The 19303-nt window shown below is 43.7% G+C and overlaps 1 pseudogene across 1 annotated transcript in view; it reads left to right on the forward strand.

Moving 5' to 3' along the window:
* Nucleotides 1–211: 211 nt before the first annotated feature.
* LOC311522636 (up-regulator of cell proliferation-like) overlaps nt 212–19303 on the forward strand; it is a 42881-nt pseudogene continuing 23789 nt past the window's right edge. The window contains exons 1-2 of the transcript in view: nt 212–241; nt 1594–4465. The product of the transcript in view is annotated as an up-regulator of cell proliferation-like (transcript). The remainder of the gene's footprint in view (nt 242–1593; nt 4466–19303) is intronic.

Consider the following 19303-nt stretch of genomic DNA (forward strand, 5'->3'; position numbering starts at 1 on the left):
AGCCAATAGCTGCCTGGAAAAGAGGGATCCTTGCCGGATTTCAGAGAAACAGTAATGGTGATTTCCATCAATTTAGGTACCTTCCTTTTTTATCTTTGAGTAATTTCTGATGTCCAACAACCTGGCTCTAGCCTTCTTCCCAAAGTGCTTTATCTCATGTTCACAGATGGGGTCCAGCCCAGGGGAATTGCTTGGTTCAAGCTTCTCGCTCATGTATGAGAAAGATCTCTCTGAAGCCATGGTACTGAATTCTATAGGCACATATTTAAATGATCTTCGCCTTTCTTCCTATATACTCCATCTTGCATGTTTTTGCAATGGCTCTATCCTCATCACCATATATGAGCCTGGTCATCTTGGCATAATGTTCGAACAGCGTATTCACAGACTTTGTCATCTAATGCCGCTACACCTCTAGTGTTCAGAATATTGGTATTATTTAAATTATACGCCTTTGTCTGTTTGTTCTCAATTTGCTTCAATATCATCCATCAATATTTCCTCTGTGAGGATCCAGTCTTATTAAACTAAGCCAGCCCTTTGTTCAAGCAACTATTTACAGAGCTGCAGCACTTGGAGCTTCGCATTCCAGCCATGTGCACACAGACTGACCTGCTGGTGCTTTCTCCATACTCTTCCCTCCTGCAACTTGTGATCCTCCCTCTAAGTTCCATGCTGGTTGCTACAATTTCTAGTCATCATTCAGCCTTTGTAACATTTGCGGATCTGTCTCCTGGGTAGAATATGCTGCTAGTGTGGGCCAGTAAGCTGACTGCATATTCATCCTCACTTCCTGCCCTAGTGTGATGTACTGAGAAGAAAAGTGGTGACAAGAACACCATCAGGTGGAGTAGTAAACAAGGGAGGTGGAAAGAAGGAAGAATTTATGCATTGCCTGAAGGACTGCAACTGAGCAGAGCTGGATGAATAATTGGTTTTTTTTGGTTTGGTGGTGGTTCCAAAAAAAATTAAAAAACAATATTTAGTTTGCGTCAAACCAAATCTACAATATTTTGAAATTTTTGGTGACTCAAAAAAGTTAATTTGGGGCCTGTTTCAGAGCAGGATTTCAAACTTGGCTTTCCCACATCCACTGGGCTACATGTTATGGGAGGGACCGGGGGAGGGAACAGCAGCACCACCTCCTCCTCCTTCCCTGGCCCTTTTATGAATGGCTGGAAACTCTCATATCAAAATTGCAGTAATTTTAGGCAATCCGAAACCACATTTCTAGTTGAATACAAGACCTGTCTGAAAGAATTTCCGTCGCTCTCCATAAGTGTGGCATTTCAGGTAGGATGACTGAGAGTGTGACAGTTGGGTCAAATCTGTGAAGGTTGCACCAGATAAATGGTGCTTCAGTACTCCAGCTACCCGACCCCGCTACGTGGTTGTCACTCACAAGGAGCATGCAGACCGCCACAATTTTTGTTTAATAATTGCAATTCCTTCACATTCTGGCCCTAATACCAAAGTAAGAGTTCTACCTGAAAACATTTTCAGTTTAACAAAGTGTTTATGTTGTATTACCTTTCTGCAGAGAGACCAAAAGCCCTTCAGTACATCGAGTCAAAGTTAGAAATGGAGAAATAGAGAAGCAGGAAACTAAAGCTGAGAGATGTCCTGGAAATCACACCAGAAAGTCTAAAGAACTGCCCTCCTCAGACAACAGGAGATTTACCTTGGCATTTCCTCAGGAAGCTCATGGCTCTGAATGGGATGGCAAGAAGCACAAGCCTTGAGCAGAGGGCACCCACTGATCAAACACTAACTATGGACAAAGAGGAGCTGGATATTCCTAAAGATTTTTCTTTTCTCAGTGACACAGACACCACTGACTCCCTGCACCCCCTTGATGCTCTCTGTGCCATTCTGCTTTGCTCAGACAGTTTCCTACAGCAGGAGATCCTGTCCAAAATGTCCATGTGGCAGTTTGCCCTCCCTCTGCTGCTACCTCCCCTCAATGCCCCCAAGTGCACCCTACTGCTGTGGGCCATGAGGGACATTGTGAAGAAGTGGAGGCCCCACTCCCTGTCAGAGAGCAGAGGGTTCAGAGAGGAGAGCCTGGTGCTCACAGCAGTGCCAACCGTTTCCTTTGTGCAGATTGGGAACTGCAGCTTCTCCATGTCCCACCTCCTCAATGAGGTTCTCAGCTCCTCCCAGCAGCACCATGATTTCTTTGTCCACCAGGACATGGAGTCTGGGAATGTCCCACGGGCAATCACAGATGGGCTGATTGAGATTTCCTGGTATTTCCCTGGTGGGATGGGGAATTCAGATCTTTCTTCAGAACCTGTCGCGGTTACAAATCTGCATGGAGATATTGAGTCGCATTGGGTGCAGTTTAGCTTTTTAACAGAGATCTCCTCAGCAGTGTTCATAGTTACTGAGAGCATCAGTGAGCGAGAATATGCGCTGTTATCTCTGCAGGGATCAGCCACTAAATAATACTTCATCTTCAATAATCAGGCTGGGAAAGCCAAGCAAACGCTGGAATTCCTGAAAAAGTTAGCCTCGATGCTGAAACTGAACAAGTCACATGTGCTGTGGAGGAGGTACCAGAAATAAGGCACAATTTGTAAAAGTTCTGCAGTCTGCAATAGCAGCCATAATGAAATCTTCTCCCAAGAGAGTGAGTATAGAAGCCAGGGCTGAGAGAGCACGTCAATTGGCATCCAGGTAGATGAGGATAACAAGGAATGTCAGACCGCAAACACATATGCAAAGGAAATCACTGCACAAATCAAAGACGTGGCAAAGTACAAGAGGGAAAAGCTGAGACTCCAAGGGGAGACATGGAGAAACTTGGCTAAAGTGGATAAAGAGCTGTGTCGAATGAGAAAGCAAGGAGACACCCCACTTGAGAACTATAAATCTCAGCTGAAAAAGAAATTAATGGATTTACGTGCTCAGCAGAATAAACATGACCTTACTGATGGTTTGATTACATTTATTACTGGGATAAGACTACTACCTCCCATGGAGAAACATTACTTCCTGAAATGGATGAAGTTTGGCCTGGATCCCATTGCTCAGGAGAATCTTTCTAGACTACGGGATCAATATAAAGAGAAATGCAAAAACTCAAAAGATGACCCCAAAATGTTTGCAGAGTTAGACAAATTAATCTCTGCCAGTTCCTTAGGAGTGGAGCATTTCATGCGTGAGTTGGGGCAGTTTTATGAAGCTGAATGCTCAATGATTAAAGAAGGTAAAATGGCAGAAAGCCAAAGGCAATTCACCCATCTCCTAGGTAGAGCAGCTGACCTCATGCTGGAAGGGTTTCCCATGGAGATCATTGATGGAGACGTTTCCAACATCCCACTGCAGTGGGTAACAGATGTTCTGAGACAGCTTCATGCCAAGCTGGGGGGAAGGTCCAAAATGCTGGTTCTGATGGTGCTGGGAGTACAGAGTACTGGGAAATCCACCCTCCTCAACACCATGTTCGGCCTGCAGTTTGCAGTGAGCAGTGGCCGATGTACATGAGGAGCCTTCATGTTACTCATTAAAGCGGCAGGGAACTTTCAGCAGGAACTGGGCTGTGATTCCATCCTGGTGATAGACACAGAAGGCTTGGAAGCCCCCGAACTGGCCAAGCTGGAGGATAGTTATCAACATGACAATGAGCTGGTCACCCTGGTGATTGGACTGAGTGACATCACCATCGTTAACATGGACATGGAGAACGCCACTGAAATGCAAGATGTTCTGCAAATTGTGGTCCATGCATTTCTCAGAATGGAGAAAATCGGGAAAAAAACCAACTGCCAGTTTGTGCATCAGAACGTCAGTGACGTGTTTGCACATGAACAAAACATGAGGGAAAGGAAACACCTCCTGGAACAGCTGAATGAAATGACCAAAGCTGCAGCAAACATGGAAAAGAAATGCAAGGAGATGAAATTTTCTGATATTATGGATTATGGTCTGGAAAAATACAATTGGTACATTCCTGCTTGTGGCATGGAGCCCCCCGCCCCCATGGCTCCAGTGAATTTGGGATACAGTCAAAAGGTTTATGAATTAAAGAAATATTTGTTTGAATTTCTGAAAGATTGTTCACAAGAGAGAACTCCCAATGACTTTCCCCAATTTCTTGAATGGCTGAGGAGCCTGTGGAATGCTGTAAAACATGAGAACTTCATTTTCAGCTTTAGAAACAGCCTTGTTGCTGAAGCCTATAACCAGCTGTCCGTGAAGTATGCAGAGTGGGAATGGGGTTTCCGGAAGGAGATACCTTTCTGGGTATCTGAAAAGGAAACTTTCATCCAAAATCAGCCACCAGATAAACTAGACACTAATGTTTCAATCAGACTAAAGAGTGAGGCACAGGAAAAACTGAGGCAAGAAGCAGAGAAGATTGTGAATCATTTACAACAGTATTTTGAAAGTGGAGCAGCGAATCTGCACCTGATAGAAAAGTACAAAGAAGATTTTAGAAGAAGTGCCAATAGTTTCAGCAGTCAGTGCAGATTACACCTTCTGGGAAGACTTATTTTTGATTTTCTTCATATCTTCCTCCATCTCTTTGCTGGGACATGTCTTTTACAGGTGTAGCTAACAGCACTGTGGCTTTGCTTACCTCCCAGCGACCAAATCAGTCCCTTCACTCACACTACTTTCTCTGTCCTTTTGGGGAGCTGTGAGTACTGTCATTACTTACAAAGCAAATTTACCCACATTGCAACATGGGGAGCGAATGCTAAGACACCTCCAGGCCAGTCCTGGTACGGTAATGTCTCCAGTGCAGTGTTAGGGTATTTGGACCTGATAAACAATTAACCCATTTATTATGTGTTATAGAGACATTATTAACGTCACAAGAGCAAACTATTCCACTGCACAGGAAAGATAGGAAGAGTGGCAAGAGACCACCCTGGCTTAACCAGGAGATCTTCCATGATCTAAAAATAAAAAAAAAAGAGTCCTACAAAAAGTGGAAACTAGGTCAGATTACAAAGGATGAATACAAACAAACAACACAAGTATGTAGGGGCAAAATTAGAAAGGCCAAGGCACAAAAGGAAATCAAACAAGCTGGAGACATAAAGGGTAACAAGAAAACATTCTACAAATACATTAGAAGCAAGAGGAAGACCAAGGACAGAGTAGGCCCATTACTCAATGAAGACAAAAAATGAATAACAGAAAATGGTGAAATGGCAGACGTGCTTAATGACTTCTTTGTTTCGGTTTTCACCAAGAAGGTTGGTGGCGATTGGACACCTAACATAGTGAACACCAGTGAAAATGGGGTAGGTTCAAAACAGGAAAGAGCAAGGTGAAAATTACTTAGACAAGTGAGATGTCTTCAAGTCACTAGAGCCCAATGAAGTGCATCCTAGAATACACAAGGAGCTGACTGAGGAGATATCTGAGCCATTAGCTATTATCTTTGAAAAGTCATGGAAGACGGGTGATATTCCAGAAGACTGGAAAAGGGCACATATAGTGCCTATCTATAAAAAGGGAAATAAGGACAACCCAGGGAATTACAGACCAGTCAGGTTAACTTCTGGACCCGGAAAGATAATGGAGCAAATAATGAAGGAATCAATTTGCAAACATCTAGAAGATAATAAGGCAATATGTAATAGTCAGCATGGATTTGTCAAGAACAAATCATATCAAACTGACTCGATAGTTTTCTTTGACAGGGTGACGGCCGTGTGGATGGGGGGAAGCGGTAGATGTGGTATATCGAGACTTTAGTAAGGCATCTGATATAGTCTCAAATGACCTTCTCATTAAAAAACTAGGGAAATACAACCATGATGGAGCTATTTTAAGGTTGGTGCATAACTGGTTGGATAACCATTCCCAGAGTAGTTCTCAATGGCTCACAGTCATGCTGGAAGGGCACAACGAGTGGGCTTCTGCAAGGATCAGTTCTGGGTCTAGTTCTGTTCAATATAGTCATCAATGATTTAGATAATGGCATAGAGAGTACACTTATAAAATTTGCAGACGATACCAAGGTGGGAGGAGTTGCAAGTGCTTTGGAGGATAGGATTATAATTGAAAAAGAGCTGGACAAACTGGAGAAATGGTCTGAGGTAACTAGGACAAAATTCAATAAGAACAAATGCAAAATATTCCACTTAGGAAGGAACAATCAGTTGGACATGTACAAAATGGAAAATGACTGCCTGGGAAGGATTACTGCAAAAAAGGGATCTAGAGGTCAGAGTGGACCACAAGCTAAATATGAGTTAACAGTGTAAGACTGTTGCAAAAAAACCAAACATCATTCTGGGATGTATTAGCAGGAGTGTTGTAAGCAAGACATGCAAAGTAATTCTTCTGCTCCAGTCCAAGTTGATTATGCCTCAGCTGGAGTATTGTGTCCAGTTCTGGGTGCCACATTTCAGTAAAGATGTGGACAAACTGGAAAAAGTCCAGAGAAGAGCAACAAAAATGATTCAAGATCTAGAAAGCATGACCTATGAGGGAAGATTGAAAAAATTGGGTTTGTTTAGTCTGGAAAAGAGAAGACTGAGAAGGGACATGATAACAGTTTTCAAGTACCTAAAAGGTTGTTTTAAGGAGGAGGAAGAAAAATTATTTTCCTATCCTCTGATGATTGGACAAGAAGCAATTGGCTTAAATTGCAGCAAGGGAAGTTTTGAGAGGAAATTTTTCCTAATGTCCGAACTGTCAGGGTGGTTAAGCACTGGAATAAATTGGCTAGGGAGGTTGTGGAATCTCCGTCATTGGAGATTTTTAAGAGCAGGTTAGACAAACACCTGTCAGGGGTGGTCTAGATGGTGCTTGGTCCTGCCTTGAGGGCAGGGGACTGGACTTGATGACCTCTCAGGGTCACTTCCAGGCCTATGATTGTATAATGAAGCACCAGCTCTGCTTTAGTTTAGGTTGAGAAGCCCTTTCTACTTAAATGTTATTTCTTCTTAGTGCTGTAAGATCTGTATGCTTACTTGGACTGTCTTGAAATTTGTTGTCTCATGGGGGAACAGGATAGGGTTAGTGACCCAAATTTTGGGGTCATTTGAGCAAGGAGTTCCCTAGGCACAGCTCGTCAAAAACACAGCATTTTGCAAAATCAGCAGTCTTATAATGGAGGGGATTGTGCACCACACAGCTCAAGATCCCCTACTTGATCTCAGTCACTCAGCATTTATTTCAGCCAGTGTGTGGCACTGACTGCCCGTTTGAGGAAGCAAAACTGAAAACATCTATTAAAGGAAACCTTTGTCTTTCTAGAACACTGCATGCAAACACTCATGAGCCAAAGAGATTGAAACGTGCATGGGCTGTGAGCCTAGGCAAGAGTCTTTCCAGACAGTCCACTCTCACAGTAGCTGGATGGCTCAAGTACATTTGAGCCCTACTCTACTCCACAGTATTAACAACCTTCCTCAGAATACCATCCTTGCCACCATGGATGTCACTTTCCTATACACCAATATCCCTCACAATGACAGGATAGCTGCCTGCCCAAAATATTTAAAAGACAATGGACAACCATCAATTATCCATCCCAAACACATAGCCAAACTCATCCAGTTCATCCTCGCCTGTCATAGATTTACCTTCAACAATAAACATTTTGTCCAAAGCATGAGAACAGCCAGGGGTACTAGGATGGCTCCCCAATATGCTAACCTCTTCATGGGTCATCCTGAAGAAGAATTTCTGGAGAAGTGCATCATGAAACCAGTGATATACCTGAGAAATTTTCATCCTATGGGAAGACAGCTTAAACTCCCTCAGACTTCCACCACAACTTCAACAACCACCACCCATCCATTAAACTCTCTCTGGAGCTTTCCCACACTAGCATCAACTTCTGGACACCACAATCAGCTTCAGCAATGGAACCCTACAGACAACCATATACAAGAAAGCCATGGATCACCACACCTACCTTCATAGATCTAGTAACCACCCCAACCATACCAAGAAATATGTTATTGACAGCCAGGCACTCAGATACCACAGAATGTGCTCTGAGGAGAAAGTAAGTGATATATACCTTAATGAAGGGATAGCCTATTTTTGTCAAGGTCCAAATTTCTTGGTCAAGGTACAGTCAAGGTCCAGAATCCAAGAAAAAAATGTTTAAAAACCCATAATGATAATAAAGAAATAAAAACATTGTGGGGTCCATTCAAAAGCATCTCGCAGTCCGGATTTGGCCCATGGTCCACCTATTGACTATTCCTGGCTTAACACACTTGTTGTCGATATTGTGAAGGCCAAAACTATAACCGTGGTAAAAAAAGACCTAGGTAAATTGATGGAAGATAGGTCCATCAATGACTATTAGCCAGGATGGGCAGGGATGGTGTCCCTAGCCTCTCTTTGCCAGAAGTTGGGAATGGGTGACAGGGGATGGATCACTTGATGATTACCTTTTTGATTCATTCCTTCTGAAGCACCTGGCATTGGCCTCTGTCAGAAGACAGAATACTGAGCTAGATGGACTTTGGTCTGACCCAGTATGGCCACTTAAAACCACCTTCACCAAACAAGGACACTTCATCAGAGAAGTAGATCGTCATCAAGAGGAAGCTCCCCACAGACCAGGACACACCCACTCAAAGCAGCACCAGACTCTGCCAGAACTATAGATGCAAAACTTGCAGACATATCTCCATTACTATCATGATCAACACTCCACACAAAACACCTTTCCAGATTCCAGGATCTTATACATGCCTATCACATGTAGCACACTTCATCCAGTGCACTAAATGCCTGAATAATGATTATATGGATGAAACAGATAAGCATTATAAACTCAAATGAATATACACAGGAAAATGATAAAAGACAAAAACACCCTATCACCTGTGGGTGAACACTTTTCATAAAGTAATCCTCTATATCTGACCTATCAGACCCAATCCTCAAAGGCAACTTGCACAGCATTTTCAAAAGAAGAACCAGGGAGCTTACATTCATTACTCTGCTGGACACCAAATCATGGATTATGGACATCATGGATTGAACAGAGACACTAGATTTATGGTTTATTAAAACAATCTGTAATCCACTAACGCCCTCTTTTTTTCCTATGTTTGCAGAGGTGCTAATGGCCCATTCTACTTTGAATGGTCCCTTACAATATGTGCTAACTACTTATGCTAAACAATCTGTTCCATCTTGCATTTTGCTCTGACATTGGGAGTAATGTTCCCAGACCCGAAGAAGAGCTCTTTGTGGCTCAAAAGCTTGTCACTCTCACCAACAGAAGTTGGTCTAAGAAAAGATATTTCCTCACCCACATTGACTTTCCAATATCCTGGGATCTACCCAGCTACAACTACGCTGCAGACAACCCTATGCTTGTCAGAAATCTGAGAACAATCTCTAGGAATATTGACAGGTTTCAGAGTAGCAGCCGTGTTAGTCTGTATTCGCAAAAAGAAAAGGAGTCCTTCTGGCACCTTGAGACTAACCAATTTATTTGAGCGTAAGCTTTTGTGAGCTACAGCTCACTTCATTGGATGCATTCAGTGGAAAATACAGTGAGGAGATTTATGTACACACAGAACATGAAAAAAATGGGTGTTATCACACACACTCACTTAAGATGAGCTATTACCAGCAGGAGAGTGGGGGCGGAGGGTGGGGGGAAGAAAACCTTTCTTGATAACTTCTGGAAATGGCCCACCTTGCTTATCACTACAAAAGGTTTTCTCCCATGCCCCCCCGAGTGGTAATTATTATTTTCTGCGAGTATCTGCTGCTGTTCTTGTGACACAGTGCCCTCTGGTGGGTAAAAGGTGGAATGCAGCAACATTTTGGCAGAAGCTTTTTTTTTCTCTACACAAAAAATTAAAGATCTGCATGGCTCATTAATTATGCATGCCTACAGTAGTACAGAATGCCTCCAGGAGTAATGTTTGGCGAAAACCTGATTTCACAACAGCTGTTCCTTTGTAGAAGATTTTCTTCTTTGATGAAACACAAATGCCTCATGATCAAAAAATTCCCATTCCCCATGCACCAAGTGAACACTCCAAGGGTTGAAATGCAGTAGCATTCAAGTTCTAAATCTTGGTCTTTATCTTCAAGGTGCTCAATGGCCTTGGCCTAGTGTATCTAAAAAATCAACTAACGCTACAGGACAAAGACTGTGGTCAACATTTACTCTTGTCTGACACAATGAAATGGAATTCTTTACAAGGTAAAGCTCGTCTAGGTAGGAGACAGAGTTTCCTTGAAAAGGTGACCAATAATTTAAATCTGATTGAATATCAGATTAGGAGTGAGCAGAGGGCTTCAAAGAGGAATGTGATGGGTTCAAATCAACAGGTAGAGAACATGCTTTTAGCAGCTCAACCTCAATACATTATTTCTGGCCTTTCCAGTGTGCAGTAAATCAGTTACTGAAATTGCGAACTGATGGTAGTTGGCTTATTTAGGCACATTATGGTACCTTTCCTCAGTCCTCAAGTCCATGCAGTTCCATCCCCCTCTTGAGTCACATGAGCTTGGGGAGGAGAGAAACTATGGAGACAACCCAGAAACTCAGCTGAGGGGGACTGGGCCATGCAGCTCTAATGAGGACCTGCAGATTCGGATGGTGTCATCAATCACACGTTCATAGAATCATAGAATCATAGAATATCAGGGTTGGAAGGGACCTCTGGAGGTCATCTAGTCCAACCCCCTGCTCAAAGCAGGACCAATCCCCAATTAAATCATCCCAGCCAGGGCTTTGTCAAGCCTGACCGTAAAAACTTCTAAGGAAGGAGATTCTACCACCTCCCTAGGTAACGCATTCCAGTGTTTCACCACCCTCCGAGTGAAAAAGTTTTTCCTAATATCCAACCTAAACCTCCCCCACTGCAACTTGAGACCATTACTCCTTGTCCTGTCCGCTTCTACCACTGAGAATAGTCTAGAACCATCCTCTCTGGAACCACCTCTCAGGTAGTTGAAAGCAGCTATCAAATCCCCCCTCATTCTTCTCTTCTGCAGACTAAACAATCCCAGTTCCCTCAGCCTCTCCTCATAAGTCATGTGTTCCAGACCCCTAATCATTTTTGTTGCCCTTCGCTGGACTCTCTCCAATTTATCCACATCCTTCTTGTAGTGTGGGGCCCAAAACTGGACACAGTACTCCAGATGAGGCCTCACCAATGTCGAATAGAGTGGGACGATCACGTCCCTCGATCTGCTCGCTATGCCCCTACTTATACATCCCAAAATGCCATTGGCCTTCTTGGCAACAAGGGCACACTGCTGACTCATATCCAGCTTCTCGTCCACTGTCACCCCTAGGTCCTTTTCCGCAGAACTGCTGCCTAGCCATTCGGTCCCTAGTCTGTAGCTGTGCATTGGGTTCTTCCGTCCTAAGTGCAGGACCCTGCACTTATCCTTATTGAACCTCATCAGATTTCTTTTGGCCCAATCCTCCAATTTGTCTAGGTCCCTCTGTATCCTATCCCTGCCCTCCAGCATATCTACCACTCTTCCGTTTAGTATCATCCGCAAATTTGCTGAGAGTGCAATCCACACCATGCTCCAGATCATTTATGAAGATATTGAACAAAACCGGCCCCAGGACTGACCCCTGGGGCACTCCACTTGACACCGGCTGCCAACTAGACATGGAGCCATTGATCACTACACGTTGAGCCCGACAATCTAGCCAACTTTCTACCCACCTTATAGTGCATTCATCCAGCCCATACTTCTTTAACTTGCTGACAAGAATACTGTGGGAGACCGTGTCAAAAGCTTTGCTAAAGTCAAGAAACAACACATCCACTGCTTTCCCTTCATCCACAGAACCAGTAATCTCATCATAGAAGGTGATTAGATTAGTCAGGCATGACCTTCCCTTGGTGAATCCATGCTGACTGTTCCTGATCACTTTCCTCTCATGTAAGTGCTTCAGGATTGAATCTTTGAGGACCTGCTCCATGATTTTTCCGGGGACTGAGGTGAAAACCCGTTGTGGGTTTTTTATATATTTTCACTCTAGACATTAGTAGTATACAGCTCAATAGGATTCATCAATATATATATTTTTACAGGTTTCCACACCCTCTTTTGTCCTCCAGTTTCATATGTTGACACATACACATTTGGCACTGTTGACCATTTTTGAAGGAAAAAAAAGTATTTTTTCCTTTTCACAAGGCATATTTATTAGAGATGACCTGAAGAAGTCTTCTTCTGAAAGCAGTGAAATTGAGAAAGCCTTTACAAAGTACATACACCACAGGAAGCTGAGTATTTTGTACATTGTGCAAAATGTGTTTTGTCAGGGGAAAAAAGACAAATGATTATTTTAAATACAAAGTATATAGTTCTCTTTAAAACCATGGAGATAAACTGCAAGTTACCACCCAGGCATGGCAAACGTACCCTGGGAAAACACAATTCTTTTGGGAGGCTTTTGAGGATGCTATCAAAAAGCCCACAAGTTTCTGCTGGTGGATTTAAATGTTTTAGCACCCGAAGCCTACAGGTTAAGAACAAGCATTTCTCCCCCAGACTGGCCCTATGTATACACCTTGAAAAAAAACAGAAAAGTAGTAATTTTTTTTAACAATCCTTAGCCATTTTAAAAAAAGAGTATTCCCCCTGATAAGCATGTCTAGCCATGTACACAGAAACCTAGCTCTTTTGAAACTCCTCATCAAAGCCAGACCGCATCAAAGGAAGGTTATTCTGTGCTCAGCCTCTGACAACCTGGTAGTGGCCAGCTCTGAAATAGCACTCAACTCTGTAAAAGGAAAATTCCCCCCGAAACCCTAACAAGTAAGCATGCTAAAAAGAAAATGGGGGATTAGTAAAACACTGAGCGATTACAAAAACCTGTTCCTCAAAAGAATAAAAGATGATTGTAAAACAGATCAGGGGTTTTATCAAACATTTGTTGAGCTTTGCTGTCAGGCATTTTAAATAAAATGGTTGAAAAATTGTACCTCGTTCCTAGCCATCAGCTAGAACAAACACGCCTCCAGTGATGAAACATGCCTCTAGTGATGAAGAAAATATCAGAACCACACCTCCTCACCAATTGGATTCAGAGATGAAAGACATTCTTCAAAGATCCAGTTTATCAGACTCTGAAAAGGCTAAACTTTAGGAGAGGGTCCTACAAAGGCATCTGGTATTGGCCAAGAAGGTTGAAGAAAAAAGACTAAAAGAAGTCTCTTTCTCCCAGAGTAAGAGGAGCAGGGGGCTGGGCCCATGGCAAAAAGGCGGAGGGTCATGGCCCCTTGGCCTCCCCATCTTCCAGCATCCCTGTCACCATGTGGTCATTTTCTGGCAGGGGCATGCCTATGGACAGAACTCTAAGGCTTTCAAGCCATGTGTAGGGCAGCTTGTGTTTGGAACAAAGGAAGCACAGGCTGCATGACAAAAGACTATAAAAGGCAGCTGCATCTTCTCCATTTTGTCTTCAGTCCTGCTTCTTATCTCTGGATGAACTTTGCTACAAAATGAAGCTCTGAACAAAGGACTGAATGACCCATCCTAGCTGGGGTTGTGTTCCAGAGGGACATTCAAGCCAGCAAACTCACAAGTACTGATAGGAGCCTGATATATGGACTTTCAAATCTTTGTATATATGTAACTGCTTTACCATTTAACATCTATCTTCTTGTTCTTTCTTTTTTCTTTATAATAAACCTGGCTGGCAGAGTGGTATTTTGGGTAGTATCCAAACCTATACTGGCCTGGTGACATGGCTGACCCTTTGGGGTCAGAAGAACATTTTGTATATGTGAGCAGAGTTTTTAGATAACTTCTCACTGTACTGGACGCAGGTGTTGATTGGGAGCCAGAGGCTGGAAAGCAATTAAGGGGCTGTGTGATTTCATTTTTGCTTCTTGATAACCAGTGTGGGGGATTAGAAGCACAGTTTGTGACTGGTTGGGGAGTTTAACTTCAGTGTTACCCACCAGTCTGGGGAGTATCTGCTCTCCCCTTTGCAGCCTGCCCTGGCATTGGCATTTCCAGTGAGGGGTTCCCCTCGCACTGCTGGTCACACCCCGTTTGGACTGTACCAGTTAGTCACCATGCCTTTTGGTTTCTGTGGGGCGGCAGCCACATTTCAGTGACTTACGGACAGGCTGCTGCAATCTCACCACCTATATGCAGCAGCCTACATAGACAATATAGTTGTAGACAACCTCATATGGGAAGAACATCTCCAACACCTCACAACCATCTTGCAAGCTATAGGGGAAGCCGGGCACACCACCAACCTAGTCAAGTGCCATCTTGGGCAGCGAGAGGTAACATAGTTGGGGTACAGTGTGGGCTGAGGTACCCTACACCCCCGGTTGGATAAAGTACAAGCCATAGGGGACTGCCCGGCCCCTATGACAAAAAGGCCGATAAGCCAAGTCTTGGCCCTAGCAGGATACTATTGCTACTTTGTGCCAAACCTTGCAACGCTCATGTCACCCTTACCCGACCTAAAAAAGAGCTTCCAGCTTCACAAGATACAGTAGTCAGCAGACTGTGAGAGAGCCTTCCTGGAACTGAAGGATCGACTAACTAGGGAGCCCATCCTATTCCACCCAGACTTTGACAGAGCCTTCATATTACAGACTGACGTGTCAGAAATGGGATTGGGAGCAGTGTTTTCCCAAGAAGCTAAGGGAGAGGAGCGTCCAGTCCTTTATTTGAGCAGGAAGTTGTTTCCCTGAGAGCAGAAGTATTCAACGATAGAAAAGGAGGTGTTGGTGGTGAAATAGGCGATCAATGCACTTAGGTATCATCTACTGGGGAACCCCTTTCAGTTGGTCACTGACCACATGCAACTTCGATTGCTTAACATTATGAAGGACATCAATGCCTGGGTCATGAGGTGGTAACTTTCACTGCAGCCCTACGATTTTCAAGTTGGCCACTGACCCGGTAAGGCCCATGCAAATGGCAGACTTCTTTTCCCGAGTGGGCAGTAAAAACCCAGAAGAGAGACCACAACCAGATTCCCTCTTAAAGAGAAGTGTGCATGACGGGGCTCAGTGGTTGCCCTTGTAAGAACCATGATAAGTGCAAAGTAAGTGAACTTAGCCAGTATGCCATGGTACCAACTCTTATTGTGAATTTAGAGTTACATGGTGTCTTTGTAAAGTCCAATAGGATCTCCTTATTCCTGGCTTTAAAATCCTGAAATTTCCCATAGTAGAAATAATCGCTGTCTCCCATTACTTGAAATGAGATTGATGCCAAACTGCCCTGGGATGAGACGACTATCATTCACTACAGGCTTTGCATGTGGAAGTAAGGCTGCCCCAAATAGAGATGGCTGCCATCTCCCACAGTTTTCCATTACACTGAAGCCAGGGTGCCCTCAGAGACAATGGCCACTTTCTGGACTCTGTGGTTAATGGCTGGACAAGTAACTCTGAGGAACTGGGAGGAACGTGGGAAGCAGGAGACATCCTCATGAGGAGAAGAGGCTATTCAGAGAGGTGGGGGGGAGGACTGAGGAGATCTCAGGGAAATAGGGGGTGAAAGAGGGAAAATGTGAGGGGTAAGATACTGTAAGGGCAGGGGAGAGGGTGGGAAAATGTGGGGGCAAGTGAATGCAAGGTGGCACTGGGGACAGAAGCCTCTGGGGGGCAATGGGAGGAGTGTGGAGTGGAGGAGGGGACTTAGTGGGGCAGGGAGGGGAAGGGGATAGGATAGGGGTAAGGGAGAGAGATGAAGAGGCACAAAATGGCAGCTCCACCCTTGCAGGGGTTAGGAGTAGATAAGGGGAGTCATCTTCAAGCAGATAGGGGGGAAGTCTGCAGTTTGCATATTTGTTTAGTGTTGAATTTGACCCTAAGGCACTCCACAGACTAAATCAGGAGGCAGCTTTCCCCTAAAGGCTCACAAACCAGACAAGAAATTTACAAACCGTGAAGTATAGTATAATTATAGTTTTACTCTTGTGATATTTAGGCCAATCTCATATGTATTTGGTTTTTGAAGGTCCTAATGGATCATTTTTGTAAACTTAAGTGAAGCATGTTGGGTGAAATTCTGGCTCCACTGAAGTCAGTGACAAATTCCTGTTGGAGGAGAGTGGTTCTTCAACAGCCACCCAATAGGAGAAGTGGGGGGAAACAACCTAACTAGTTTGAAGATGGAGCTTGAAAAGTTTATGAATGAAATGATGTCATGGGGTTGCCTATGACAGCAGGGACTGAATTCGATGACCGAGGAGATTCCTTCAAGTCCTATGTTCTATTGACTTCAAAGGCACCAGAATTTCACCCACTGAATTTAGGTACAGTGCAAAAATTATGAGAGGAAATACCGTTAAGTCCTTCTGTCTCCTCCAGCTCCAGGACCGGCTCAATGTACCCTTCTTGCTCCAGCTTTAAGACATCTTTCTGCCTTGACTTTGGAGCTCTCTGTGTCGCTGAATCTTGCTCCTGATTTAAACCACCAGATAGTGAAATGAAAGAAAATAAATTATCGGTACTTCATCAATAATTGACTTTCTCACTAGACACAAACACATGTATTTTCTTCCCCATTTGTGTGAATACAAACAAACTGAAAATGTGGAAGGATCACTGCTAATTTCCTTGTAATAATCTGAGAAGTGCAATGTATAAGATGGAGTCCTCAGCTATTTGTAGGGAATTTTACTATGAAATCCTGGGCCATATCTGAAATAGATGAAGATGCAAAAATGCAACCTTTACTTCTGCAAAAATACGTTAAGTGTTGGGTTTGTTTGTGGGGTTTTTATTATTGTTTTGGTTTCACTCAAATAATTTTAAAAGCAGCTGAAGATTGCAGGTGAAAATTTCTTAGGAGGCTTTTCTATTCCTCACTGAGGCCCAATACCCAGGTTAATTTAGAAAAAAGAGGTGTTAAATAATAACAGTTATAACCAAAAGAAAAAAAAATGTTTTTGTCATACGGTAGAATGAAATGTCTTCTAAATTCAGAGGTGCTTTCGTATTTATAGGACTACTGAATGTCACACAGGTTACACGTTGCTATTTTACTGGGACGTTCTGCAAGCTTCATACACTTTTGACTTTGTGCAACTGTACAAGTACATAGTGAAATCAGGATAGACTGTTTTGTTTGTTTTTTGCTTGAGTTTATTTTATTTCTTTTTTCCCTGGGGAAAAAAAAAAGCACTGGGTGATATTTTCATTCCTGCTCTGGACGCTTTATGCTGGGTAAAAGGGCCAGAGGAATGGTTCCAGCGGGGGGAGAATCCCCTCTATACAGGAAGTGATGCTTTGCCACTTTTAAAAAAAAATTACAACTGTTTCTTTGAGAAGGTCTAACAGCTCCATACTTTAGAACAGGGACTTGACATTTGAAGCAAGGGGGCCTTTCGCTGTCTCTCAGAAAATTCTTCCAGAGCTACCCAATTTATACGCCTCTGAAAATAACTGTTGGCACATGCTCAGTAGAGGCTTTTTGGAAGCTGGCAGCCAAAATCTAAGATTCCATCCTCACTGAGCATGATCCATCCCCACACAGCTCCAAGTTAACCTTAGTGAATGTGCTCCATCCCTGAAATTCTCTGTGCCAACCGCACTGAGCATGATCTGCCTGCAAAGAACTCACAGAGTATCCTCTCGCCCAGGGCTTGAGGCTGACAAAAACTTTCCCTGCAATTGCTCCTTGCAGTTGCTGGTGGCCACCGTGGCATCGGGCATTGAACTGCTAGCAGGGTGAGTGTCTGCTGTGGTCTCAAAGCTCCCCCTGTTGGCACCCTGGCAGTGAGGATGAAAGCCTGATTCCACTGTAGATGGGGTGAGAAGCAGAACAGGGACTGGGGCAGCTGGAGGATATTAATGGAATGTGGCAGAACGCAGTGTAATGGGAATCAGAGGCAGAATGGTGTAGGCGCCCCAGGTATCCGTCCCCTTTCTACCACCCCATCCAAAAAAACCTCATCCTCTTATACCCACAAGCTGCCTGTGATGGCCCCGATTTCCATGAGTTGCTTCAGGCTCCCAGCATTGCCGATAGTGCACCCGTCACAGTTCCTGGGAGTGAGGAGTAGAGCCCCAAACCAAATGGGAAGAGTCCCGCTTACCTATAGATACTTTGCTTTTTCTACGGAATGGGGAACACGGAAAGCATCCTTTTTTCTTCTTCCTTTTCCATTTTTCTTTGGGCTCTAGTGTCTCCTTAGCTAATAAAGAAGAACAGATTAAAAGAGTATTCAGTGGTTACCCTTGTAATAGGCATGATAAGTGAGATGTAAGTGAACTTGGCCAGTATACCATGTTGCCAACTCACATTGTGAATTTAGAGTTACATGGTGTCTTTTAAAAGTCCAATAGGATCTCCTTATTCCTGGTTTAAAAATCCTGAAATTTCCCATATTAGAAATGATTGCTGTCTCCCATTACTTTAAAAGAGATTGACACCAAAATGTCCTCAGACGAGATGATTATCATTTACCACAGGCTTTGTGCTGGGTAAAATGTCCAGAGGAGCGTTTCCAGCTGGGATAGAATCCCCTCTACACAAGAACTGTTGACAGCCGCAAGACCAAGGGTGCGATCTGAATCCCTAGGGTAGGAGGCATACCCGGGGTGGAGCTGCAGGCAATCAAAACATATCAGGAATGGACCCACAAAACGTAGCTCTGCAGAGATTGTGGGAAGTCCTGCTGCTCACAGGCAGTCAGGACAGGCTGCTATTACTTAGAAAGCCCCTGCATTGGAAGATGTTTTGGCCCCAGAGTAGCCCACAATCAGGAGTTTGTAAAGGTGGTTTAAAGCCATCTTGTCCTCCTCTTCATGGACTGCAAATAAAGGGCAGCACGGAATCTAAACCCATATGATCAATGTTACTATTTAATATTATTAATCATGTTTATTACATCAGTAAGAAGGGCCTAAGGCAGGGGTAATCAATAGGCAGACCGCAGGCCAAATCCAGACTGCCAGATGCTTTTGAATGGAACCCCAAATCTTTTTATTTTCTTCTTCTTATAATTTTTTTATTATTATTTCCTCTGGAGTCTGGACCTTGACTATACCTTGACCAACAAATTTGGACCGTGACAAAAAAATAATTGACTATCCCTGGCCTAACGTCTAACCGGAAGAAGCCCCATTGTGCTAGCAGACAGTCCCTGCCCTGAAGAGCTTGTAATTTAACTAGCCCGGACATGCCAGCAGAGTGAACAGTGTAATGGCAGCAGACATCTTAGTTCCAAGATATATTTTTTGAGGGGGTATTTAGGAGGGGATCAATTCAATGTAAAGAAAAGGGCAAAGGGTATGGGAGAGGCAGGTAGGAGGCAGGCGTGATACTGTGGTGAAGAGACTGGGAGGGAGGGTTGGAACAAACAGCCAATTAAGGGACTGCTGCACTAAGGTGA

This window comes from Lepidochelys olivacea, assembly GCF_965140295.1.
Source record: "Lepidochelys olivacea isolate rLepOli2 genome assembly, chromosome: 6".
Taxonomy (NCBI): domain Eukaryota; kingdom Metazoa; phylum Chordata; order Testudines; family Cheloniidae; genus Lepidochelys; species Lepidochelys olivacea.